Genomic DNA, 12,690 nt, shown 5'->3' on the forward strand with positions numbered 1-12,690 from the left:
TCAATAAACTGATTAAGTGGAATCTTAAGCCCAGGAGTGTCGTACATCAGACACTCAAACTCTCAGATTTATCCATCTCTTCCTCTTCTGTCATAATCTGCATTGCTACAGTAGCTAAGGCAGTTTGGGCTTCATGATGGGCAAGGAAGTTTGGTCTGGATAAGCATTCAGGAGCATCCAAACCCCAACTGCCTGTAAAACTGGGCTGGAAATCTCATAGAAACAGGCTTTCCTGAAAAATGCCCTGTAGTTTTTGCTTCCATTTGGGCTGGAAATGGCAAGAGAACAGCCCTTAACTGCAGTATTTTGGCATTTCCACATTCGGTTCTGGCTGGAGCCAGCAAGTGCAGAGGCACCCTTGGAAATGAAAACTATTGATAATAATAAAGCATGAAGTGTGAGAGTGAGGTGTGGTCTAGTGGGACTCAGAAACGCCTCCATTCTAGTACTGACTTTCTCTGCGGCCTTGGACTCTCTCTCTCTCAACCTCAGTTCACCTCTAACTCAAGGATGATATCACTTACCTACCTCTTGGACAAGTGAAGTTCAGATACTTGGCTAAATACAGGGAACTGTACTTTTGACATTAGAGCCCTCTTTCCGCCATCATATCTCCCCTATCAGAGACTTTCACGGGTCCTCAGCTGGTGTAATTGGCACAGCTCCACAGAAGTCAATATAGCTACAGGTTTTACACTAAGTAGCCCAGAGTCTGTCACCATGCCAGAGTTTATGCCATAGTTCAGGGTGAACCTCAGCCAACATCTATTAAGTGCTTCACGTGTGAAAAGTGCTAGGTATTATTACTTCTAACCAAACATTTTTGACTTTCCGAAAGGATTGGGTTCAAAGGTCTGGACTGGATTCTTACTTTCCCCAAATTTGTTTGCCCAGCATTACTGAAGGGTGAAAAGGACATAGCAAACCATTCAGCTACAAAACAGAAGGAACTCTGGTGGACTGTTTCCTGCAAATGGATTAAGCAACGAAAGTGACACATGAGCCTTTGCGTGGTATTCTTCTAATTACGTTCATTTTTCCTACATTAGTAATATGCTGCTGGAAACCAGATACCTATGCCCCAAAATGCAAAAACAAGACAAAAGGAGAATGTTATTCTTCCCAAGAAGCAAAAGAGGGAACAGAAACAAAATGGGAAACGCTCAGCGCTGAAATATTCTACTTGGCAAAGGTTATGCACGGAAAGGTGCTTTGAGGCACTGTTTTTCAAACCGTGGAGTGCGACCCACAACTGGGTCGCAGCATTTAAGGTGCTGGGTCGCGGCGGCTCTGGTCAGCACTGCTGGCTGGGACATTAAAACTCCCGTTGGCGGTGCTGCCCAGCTAAGGCAGACTAGTGCCTACCTGTTCTTGACACCGTGCTGTGCCCCGGAAGCAGCCAGCAGCGGGCCACTTATGAGCCTCCGCCGAGTAGCCAAACCTGCTGCTGGCTGCTTCCAGGGCGCAGCACAGTCTGCGGTGCACCCCGGCTGCGCTGCTGACTGGGGGCTGCTGCAGGTAAGGCCGTGCCCCAACCCCGTGCCCCCCCAAACCTGGAACCCCTTCCTGCACCCCAAAACCCTCATCTCTGGCACCGCCCCAGAACCTGCACCCCCAGCCCAGATCCCTGACCCCCTCCCGCACCTCAACCTCTTGCCCCAGCCCAGAGCCCCCTCCCACACCCTGAACCCTCATTCCCAGCCCCACCCCCTCACCCCAACCCTCAGCCCCAGCTCTGTTGGATCGCGGGCATCAACAATTTTCTTCAACTGGGTCTCCAGAAAACAAGTTTGAAAACCCTGCTTTAAGGCCAGACTCCACGGCCGGCAGTCGGAGAAGGCCCGGACTTAGCCATGAATTGGAAGCAGAGCAGCACATGGCAGAGCAGTGTATAAGTGATTTCTGCTGGCTGGCTACCTGGAGACCATCATCTGAGAGGAAGATTAGGGATTCAGGAGTTGAAGGAAAATCCATTTGAGGAGAGGGGTGTTGAAATTTTAGGGATCCTTGAAATCTGGAAAAAGAAAAGGAGTACTTGTGGCACCTTAGAGACTAACCAATTTATTTGAGCATAAGCTTTCGTGAGCTACAGCTCACTTCATCGGATACATACTGTGGAAAGTACACAAGATCTTTTTATACACACAAAGCATGAAAAAATGGGTGTTTACCACTACAAAAGGTTTGGGGTGGGGGAAGAGAAAACCTTTTATAGTGGTAAACACCCATTTTTTCATGCTTTGTGTGTATAAAAAGATCTTGTGTACTTTCCACAGTATGCATCCGATGAAATGAGCTGTAGCTCACGAAAGCTTATGCTCAAATAAATTGGTTAGTCGCTAAGGTGCCACAAGTCCTCCTTTTCTTTTTGCGAATACAGACTAACACGGCTGCTACTCTGAAACTTGAAATCTGGGTGGCTCCAGTTAGATTTGATCTGCTCTTGTGTTCTAGCAGTGGCTTTGCCATCTTAAAGACATTCTTGGAGAAAGTGACAGAGAAGGCCTGTCAGGTAGTCACTGTGCTATTAGAAAAAAGAGTGCAAATTGATGTCACTCTATTGACTTCAATGGACCAGCTGAGAAACTGGCTCTGAGTATCCTGGCAAAAACTCACAGGCAAATGGAACCAATTCTCATGGGCTTATTTCAAGTGTTGGAAAAAGCAAAGAAATGAAAAATGCACCATAATTTGTGCAACTCTGGGAAGAAAATACTGAAAAGACACTAGAGCCTTTTTTTAAAACAGAAGACATTAAATGTAACTTGACAATGAAAAACTAGAGTAGCCCTGGACATTCCTCCCTGTCTTCGTCAGACATAGAACAGGGTGCAAATTATTATCCTCTTTCTTTCCTATAAGAAGATTCTCCTGAAGTAACATAAGCAAGACGGAAGAGCCCTGAATGTTCCTGAATGTTTGCACATTGCTGCTGCCTGCTGAGATTATCTCTTCTTTAAACATCTGTCCCCTGTGTCTTGAATGTCTATGTGCACAATGACGGGTTTCAGAGTAGCGGCTGTGTTAGTCTGTATTCGCAAAAAGAACAGGAGGACGTGTGGCACCTTGGAGACTAACCAATTTATTTGAGCATGAGCTTTCGTGAGCTACAGCTCACTTCATCGGATGCATACTGTGGAAACTGCAGTAGACATTATATACACACAGAGACCATGAAACAATACCCCCTCCCACCCCACTGTCCTGCTGGTAATAGCTTATCTAAAGTGATCATCAAGTTGGGCCATTTCCAGCACAAATCCAGGTTTTCTCACCCTCTGCCCCCCACACACACAAACTCACTCTCCTGCCACCACTCTAAGGTGCCACAAGTACTCCTTTTCTTTTTGCAAAGACAGACTAACACGGCTGTTACTCTGAAACCTTAGTTTAAGCAGATTCCCCCTTGCCTCACAAGGCTGTCCATGTGTTAAATGGTTTCCAGTTAAACTCCCATCACTATCAGCAGCTACTGGTATCTCAGCACATCTCTACTTATGAGATCAATAATAATGCACCTGTGCATGAACAAGGGGGAACATACTTTAAACTCTGTTTGAAATAAATAAATAAATAAATAAATAAATCTCTGAATGTCATAAATGGATGCACAGGAGATCTATGGTAGGCCTGCACATGAGTATAATTGTTGCTGGTGTCCCCCAGTGGCTCAAAGGGTCTTTGGAAAAGAAGGAGCTTGACGTTTTTGCATTTTTATATGCATACCTTCCCCTTGATTTTGAAATGTGGACTAATGTATATACATAGCATGCTGCAAATGACAATACACCAAGGAATATATGGCACTCTGTGAGTGAGTGTGTGTGTGTGTGAGAGAGAGAGAGAGATACAAATGGATAGCGTAAAATAGGGCCCTCTATGATGTCATTCACATTGATGAAATTCTGGAATAAATCCACTGACGTACTGTAGTTATTCCAGAGACAGATAGATATACACACACCAGCGTAACGGAGATCAGAATCAGGCCCACAATCCATACTGAAGTCCCCATCCTAATCTTCATATTTTGAGAGTGTGGGGGAAGAGTTGCCATTGGGACACAGAGTGAATCTAATGGGTTCTAGATATTGTTCTATCCTTCTCTACAGGTGTCAGTATTGGCATTGCTTACCTGGACCAGTACAGCCCTTTAGTACTAACTATGGGGCCAAATACTCAGCTAATGTAGATGGGTAATTTACACCAACTGAGGATCCAGCCATACTGGGCTTAGATATCATATGTAGTTTATATATAAAAAACACATGAGTATTGACATGACTCTTAATCAGCTTATGGGAAAGCTCCACGGTAGAAAAAAGAAAAAAGAAAAGCTTTCTAGGTCTTTCCCACATGCTGCTGCTAAGCTCTCTGTAATGCTCCCCAATCCCTGCTGAGGAAGATAAAGGCAAACGCTCTTAGAGAATGATGGGACAATTAGCCGAACAGAAATTAACAGGCCAGTTCACCAAGGGACAGGCACTAATTCTCTAAAGCCAAGTTTGATATGTTTGACATTTTTTCTGCTTCCTCTTTTCCTCCCAGAAAACTGGGATTTTATGTGTCACTTTTTGCTAGAAAACAAAGCCTGGGTTATGGCTTTTTCTGAGAAGAGCTAGTCGTCAGTGCTAAATGTGGAAGAGCCAAGATGTCAGATCCTGCCAGTAATTTTTTACTTTTGCACAGAACTCTCCGCTGATTTCAACGGGGGAGTTCTGGGAGGTCCCTGAACCTTCTACAGGACATGCTGACACAGGCACGCACAACTGCCGCTCGGTGGAAACAAGCTAGGATTTGCACGTGGGCATGTAGTAAGTGTGCACGCACCTCGACTGCCATGAGCATGTCAAGGGTTGTGCACAGCTAAACTGGAAAGTGGCAACAGCACACATTCACTTCGGAAGATTTTAGGTCCTAAACAACTGTTTTAAGACTTGCCCACATGAAATGGCGCCTTGTCTGCACTCAGGCACTGCCATACTCAACAATCTGTGACCAGCAATCAGAGTAGCTGCACCAGTACCGGACAGGACATGCAGCAGTTTGCTTCAGCTGAGCTAACCAGGATTTACTCCTGGTTTCAGGAGGGGCAAAACCCGATTAGCGCAATCAACACAAACCCTGGCTTGCCCTTGTCTACACTTGCAGGTCAGTGCTGGGGCAGCTATGCTGATTGTTGGCCATCAATTGTCAAACTAGGGCTATTCTCATGTGTAGACAAGGCTTTTACTTTTCATCCCCAATACCTGTCTGTGATCTGTGTTCTGGGCTACAGGTTTTAGGTGGTGATGCCAAGACCGCTCTCCTTTGGCTTGGTTTTGCAAACCTAGGCTGGGAATCAGTTTTACAGATTGACAGCCCGACTCTTGAAATGACTCCTACAGCAAAGGAGAGGCCTACTCAGAATCAGTGCAGAGAGAACCAATTCTTCTGGGCTGAGTTCAAGCATTACCCACTATCAGGCTCCTGAGACACAAAATAAACCACACCAAACCCTTCTGCCTTGCTGTCATGTGGGGCTAAATCAACACCTTCAGTACTCAATAGACCAAGACAGAAATGTGGTCACTCCATCAGCTGTAGAGCATGGAAAAGTCTACAAAAAGTGAGAGCAAGCCAGGTTTCCTTTCATGCCAGAGTGCTCTTTGTAATTAAGGCAATGGAAAACTTGTAAACTAAAACCCCAATTACAGTGGCCTTTTTTTAACATCTAAAGAGAACGTCGTAGCTTTGTTTCTTTCACAATAAAAAACCCTAAATCACTTCTCAGGAAACACAAATTAAATATTTGTCCTCTTTGCTAACAGGAAGGGTGAGATTTCTTTCACCTGTTGCACTGACAATTTGTATTCTCCTTGCACGTGTAACATTATCCCCTTCTGCACTCAAAGCATTGTGGGTAAACCTTAATGGCTGCCCTACTTGCTTTGCTTACAAGCCTTGCTTTAGAAGACAGGTCCCGCTTCCTGAGATGGATTTTATTTTCAAATCCCTCTTTTCACTGCCACACCCAACTAACAAGATCACAAAGAAAGGGGATTGTTTAAACACCAGACCACAACTGTTTGATCACAGCAGTGTTATCATGTATAAACACAGTACTGTAGACTCTTTCAATCCTGCAGGTATTTATATAAGAAATATGTAATCTCAACTCTGCTTTTTAGAGACGTATTATCCTTTGACAAAGGACAGTTCATTTAAAGCTAGGAGGATAATTGCATGAACCCCCCCCCCCCACACACACACACTAAGGCAATGCCTACATTACCACTTTCGTCGGTACAACTTATGTGGCTCAGTGGTATGAAAAAACACACCCTGGAGCAACATAAGTTATAATGACAGACGTGCTGGTGTGGACAGTGCTACGCTGTGGAGGTGATTTTATTACGTCAATGGGAGAGCGCTCTCCGGCCAGCACAGAGTGGCTACCTGAGCGATCTTACAGCAGCGCAGCTGCATCGGTTCAGCTGTGCCGCTGTAAGCTCGCTAGTACAGGCATGGCCAAAGTCCTCCTAGAAAATAACAAGGCCTCCCATTTCTGAGCACCAGCGTTATATTTAAAGAGCAGCCCAAATCAAAAAACAATATCTGGGAACATGCAGATCCATTGTAGCTTGGCCAATCTCAAGAAATATTTAGGGATGGGTGATCTGCTGTGCATATATTAAAGATCCCTGGCCCACACAAAACTTTTGCCCCAACCTTGAAGCTTGGTCCTTCAATCATTACTCATAATCCAAATTTTGCACGGTGGGCCCATCACTAACAGAAGTACAAAAGCTCAGCCATACAAAATGTATTTCAAGATCTCACGTGTCTCCAGCGTCCAAGATGTTCCTCTCAATCTACCAGTGCCCAAATGTGGGATGCAGTGTGTCACACAGACTCAAAAGGAAGGCCACAATAAAATTATTAATGCAGGAGACTTAAAATGCTGTGGAATTCATTCCTTTAGGGTAAATGGTTTACTGTAACCTCAGTTTCATTTATATATTATTTGTGATGTAAACAATATTTTAAAAAGTAAAAGAGACATCAAATTTATGTGGAAGACAGGACCAAATATGGGACCAAAATGAGTGACGTCCTTTGAAATAAGGGACATTTCAGATGTATAGTCTGAGCACCTGGTGGAAGTGCTATGCGGTGGTAAAATTCAAGGCTTCCATAGGTTAAAAATATATATTCCTAAACTTATTTGCCACAAAAAGTCATCCTCATCATTGCATCATTTCAACATTTGTCTTCATATTAAACAGAGGTGAAAAACCGAAATCTCATAATTTTTGCGGAATGGAAATTCCAAAAAAATTATTTGGAAATGTCACTCTGTTTGGTTTTGAAATTTATCGAAATGAAACATTCTGACATTACTGAAATCAAAATGATTCATTTTGGTTTGTTGAAAATTACCTGAAATGCTTCAAGTAATTTCATTATTAAAATGCATTTCCCCACTGAGGTGCATTGCATTATGGGAGTTGCAGTTCAGAGGCCTGATGCCCCCATTCTCTCCAATGGGCCAGGCTCCTTGGCCAGACTTTATCTCCCATGATACACCCAGAGATATGTCACTCCCATGATGCACCACACAGTGCTTAGCCAGATAGAAATCTGCATTGCATTATGGAACATGCAGACCTCCACGGAGATTGACCGATGAGAGAGAACTGGAGGGGGCTGAACCACAAGTCCTGTAAAGCAACGTGTTGACAGGAAAATGCAGTTTAATGTTTTATTGACGTGATTCAAAATGTTTCAGGTCATAGAATCATAGAATATCAGGGTTGGAAGGGACCTCAGGAGGTCATCTAGTCCAACCCCCTGCTCAAAGCAGGACTGATCCCCAATTAAATTATCCCAGCCAGGGCTTTGTCAAGCCTGACCTTAAAAACTTCTAAGGAAGGAGATTCCACCACCCCCCTAGGTAACGCATTCCAATGTTTCACCACCCTCCTAGTGAAAAAGTTTTTTCTAATATCCAACCTAAATCTCCCCCACTGCAACTTGAGACCATTACTCCTTGTTCTGTCAGCTGCTACCACTGAGAACAGTCTAGAGCCATCCTCTTTGGAACCCCCTTTCAGGTAGTTGAAAGCAGCTATCAAATCCACCCTCATTCTTCTCTTCCATAGACTAAACATCCCCAGTTCCCTCAGCCTCTCCTCATAACTCATATGTTCCAGTCCCCTAATCATTTTTGTTGCCCTCCGCTGGACTCTTTCCAATTTTTCCATATCCTTCTTGTAGTGTGAGGCCCAAAACTGAACACAGTACTCCAGATGAGGTCTCACCAATGTCGAATAGAGGGGAACGATCACGTCCCTCAATCTGCTGGCAAAGCCCCTACATATACATCCCAAAATGCCATTGGCCTTCTTGGCAACAAGGGCACACTGTTGACTCATATCCAGCTTCTTGTCCACTGTAACCCCTAGGTCCTTTTCTGCAGAACTGCTGCCTAGCCATTCGGTTCCTAGTCTGTAGCGGTGCATGGGATTCTTCCGTCCTAAGTGCAGGACTCTGAACTTGTCCTTGTTGAACAGGTCAGTTCAACAAAATGAAATATTCAATTTGAGTTGAACCCAACAGAAATTAAATATTTTGTTTAGATTTTCATGCCAGAAAATTTTAAAAGTCTGCAAGAATTGAGAGGGGAAATGTTTTTATTTTGTTGAAACTTCATTTTCCATCAGAAATTTGTTCAGATGAAAAATAGCCAACCAGTACTGACCAATCTTTTATTCTGTGTTTGTACAGCAACTCGCACAATGAGGTCTTGGTCCATGACTGGGGCCCCTAAGCATTGCTGCAATATAAATACTGTAATATATAATGGTAAATGCGAAGACAAAAACCAATGGGCAATCCCCTCTCACCCCTCGCCATGTTCTATTAGCTTCCTACCATTACCTCTTTTAAAGTGGTTGTTAAAAATGTCTTTCATTTCTAAGCTGTCAGCCAATTAGGAGTTCACAGAAGTTTCTCGCATTGCCAGATAAAGAGCGACCACTGGTTCTTTGGGAATGAAAGAGGTTTGGAACATTTGCTAATCTTAGCCTGAACCTTTTGATGAATCTGGCCTGAATGCCAGGTGACCAGTAAAACCCCTCAGAACCAAAGCTTTCACATTGGTTTCGTGGCACATCTCTACTGATCACAGAGTAGGCCTTTCATTGTGGCTAGCTATCCATATGCAGTAGAGTAGCTGTTATGTTATATGCTTGACTTCATCTCATGGCATACAGATAGTCCCCAGGCATGAAAAAGTTATTTTTTGGCCCTGGGGAAAAGAATTTCACAGTAACTGAGCAGGACTATTGGCGGTCGTGTGCCTCTCCAAGTCAGTGAAGTAATACATCATCTGAACTTCATGATATTGCAACTTAAAGTACATTAGGAAAATAGCATGATCAGTAAATCCACAATGAATGTCCTATCACATTGCTGCATTATCACATGAGTGCAAACTACAAATGTGTCACTTTCGTGGTTGTTTGATCTGAAACCATGCGGAACGCCTAATTTGGGGATCTGCCCAGTCGGTCTCTCTGAAACTGATCTGCCCCCGCCCTCCACCCCAAGTTAACAAACACCAGAACGTGAAATCCAATCTTGCATCTGCGCTATTGCAACCTCCTTTTGTGCTCACTACGTGTCAGGCTCTGTTTTTGTTTTCTGGCACTTTGAGCAAGTGTTAGTGACTCCAAATAATAAGTGACAAACAGATGCTTTGCTGGGAACATGCACCTGGACCAGAGCATGGCACTCATTAAACCCAATGCCCATTTTCTTTTAAGCTATTTTTTATTCTCTCTGTTAATACGCGGATTTTGTTAATTGCCTACGGGCAATTTGAAAGATGGAAAATACAGCCTGTTTTGATGCCTTCCAACTGGACTGTGACTTCCTAATTGATGCTCTTCTTATCCCTTTCATATGGCACACTGAATAAAAACCAAAGACATAACTAGTCTGCTTCCTTATTAAAAAAGATTAGGACCTTATTTTTTTGGTTGTGCTGAAACTGCCTTCCAAAGCATGTTGTGCCAGAGGCTGGAGTATGCATGCCGAGATGGAGCATATTGTTTATGTTTCAAATCTGACTTCAGAGTAAATTAACTGCTTCTCTGTAATATCATAATGGGAGATGTTTCTCCATGGAGAAATTGCCACTTTATTTACATACTTCCTCCATGAATTTAATCACAGAAGTTTTCAGGAATACAACTTTGTACTCTGTGTAAGCTAGGATGATTTTACTATTTACTAACATTCTCCTATCTGGTGTACTATGATTGCTTGCCGTCATAGTTGGTTGGGAGTTAATCAAACGTCTCATGTGGCTCGGCAAGGAAAAGAAAAACGGAATGTTTAAAGCAGTGTCCTGGGACAGATCTTGGTTACACCCTAATGAGAATTTTAAGGGACTCTCATATTCATCCCAGAATTCAGTGCCAGCCACAGGAATCTTTAAGTCACACAATCCATCTGCTCTCTCTCAACTAGAAAGAAAAAGAGATGACTTGCTGTTGATGTAGGTGCTGGTGAGCATGAGGTCCCCACTGTTTTCCCCAGGCATTTTGGAAGTAAAACAGCTGGCATCTTGAAAAGTGCAGTGAAATGTAACATGTTGGCTATGCCAGGCTTCACTGGATGGTGTAAGACAACCTGAGGCAAGTTGTAAACCACTGAGACTATATGAAGGTGGAGGAGAAGAAGACATGGTGCTTTTAGAATATATTTAGAATCATATGATAAAATCATAGACATTAGAGATGGAAAGGACCTATTCAGTTATCATGTCCAACCCACTTGTCAACCAGGAGACAAGAGCAATCTGCAGCACATTTTCGAATGCTTTGTTCATTCTCATCTTCAAGTCCTTAAGCAGTTGGGCTTCCATCACTTCCCTTGGGATACGCCGCCCATGGATAGATCTCTCTTCGGAAATGCTTCCTGACACTCAGCCTAAGTTTGCCTCTGCTCAGATTCAAACCATTACTGCTACAGCTATGCCTTCTTGTACCACTTTAATCAACTCTTCTTCTTCTCCAGTGTTTATATCCTTCAAATGCAAGTACTGTGCTGCCATAATTTTCCCATTCCTTTCTTAATATTTACCCAGGCAACTTCATGATCTTATTGTCTTACCTTTGTCCCCTCTACCATCAGGCACTCTTTTTGTTATGGAATTAACTTAAATTGTCAACACTATGGGGCAGCAACCCCAAACTTATTTACTGTTGCTTAGCTTATATAATATTTATATATTTATTAAATCTAGAATACTACAGATACGCACAAGTCTTTGCATAACAAATTACAATAAAACTCATTCAGTTCCCATATTAGACTTTGAAAAAAAGTCTTCCTTCATGTGCACACACATAATGAAAATCATTCAGCTCCTAGATCAGACTTAAATTCTTGTTTGTGTCAGAGAATATCTTTTAGAAAAACATCCACTCTGGATTTTAAAATTGCCAGTGATGGAGAATCCATCCATCCACCCAGTTTTTACTTTGTGTCCATCATTGTGGTACCTGAGCTTCATTAGTCTGTTGACTAAGTCAATAAGGGACAATTTAGACAGTAAATATAACAGATGGCTGCTACACTCGATCCATGTTTTAACCATAAGCCACAACGATTGGCTTTGGATGTCATCCCGTGTAACATTAGTTTGGCTGGAAAAATTGGGAAATGATGGCAGAAGACCTGAGAAAGTTTCAAGAGGCATCTAAAAATGCTGGGGCACATCCTGAGGTAGTGTTAATAAGTGTAGCTGCCTCTTCCCTTGAGGCCCCGCCCCATCTCCACCTCTTCCCTAGGCTCCACCTCTTCTCTCCTCTTCCCTCCTCCCCCCCGATCAAAAAAAACCGGACATCAGGGCTTGTCAAATGGCACCGGGACACACAAGCAGAAACCTGGACTGTCCAGGTGAAAACTAGATGGGTGGCAACCACTGTTCCCTCTAAGCTGTGCGCGTGTGCATGCACACACAGATCCTAAACCCCGCGCACATGGCAAAACACTGTGTGCACAAAAAATGAAATACTACATTGGAGCCAGGCCGAAACATCATTTATGGGTGACTTTTGACATTGTTTGCCTGCCATCTATCAACACAGCCAGATTCTACTAGCTGGCAAGGGGGGGGTGGGGGGAAGGGAAAGGAGAGCAATGAATCGTACTCCTCCCCGCCAGCATTTCGAATGTGGAACGTTGATCATGTTGGGACAGTCGGGACCCACACATCTCTTTGTAGTCTGTGTACAAACTCAAGTAAGTGCGAATAAGTCAAAATGCCTGGCCGTAGCTACTAAGGAACTGCAAAGATTTCCCAGAAATGAACAAAGTAAGTGTTGTTTTCATGATTGAAATCTTTCAAAGGCATTGGACTTCGTACATTTACTCGTGATGTTTTACCATTTTCCTGTGCTTTTTGCTGCAGATGCATGGACGTGATCGGAGCTATGCACAAACTTCCAGTATACTGATCTCCCTATATAGATGGTGTAACAAGACTTAGAAACAAAAACCCTTCCTTATGGAGCAGATTGCTTAGCATGATTCTTGAAAGTCCAGCTGAAAAGCAGAGGAGGCAAATTAATCTTGAAAGCAAGCGCTCAAACCTAGAAGAAATCAAGGTACTTATTGACAGTGTGTTGTTGGTTA

General features: G+C 43.3%; 1 protein-coding gene across 1 annotated transcript in view; it reads right to left on the reverse strand.

The window, feature by feature from the left end:
- Nucleotides 1-12,690, reverse strand: part of FGFRL1 (fibroblast growth factor receptor like 1) — a 253,333-nt gene that overhangs the window by 59,933 nt on the left and 180,710 nt on the right. The gene's annotated exons all lie outside the window — the stretch shown is intronic.

The sequence above is a fragment of the Lepidochelys kempii genome, chromosome 4, assembly GCF_965140265.1.
Source record: "Lepidochelys kempii isolate rLepKem1 chromosome 4, rLepKem1.hap2, whole genome shotgun sequence".
NCBI classification, from domain to species: Eukaryota; Metazoa; Chordata; order Testudines; family Cheloniidae; genus Lepidochelys; species Lepidochelys kempii.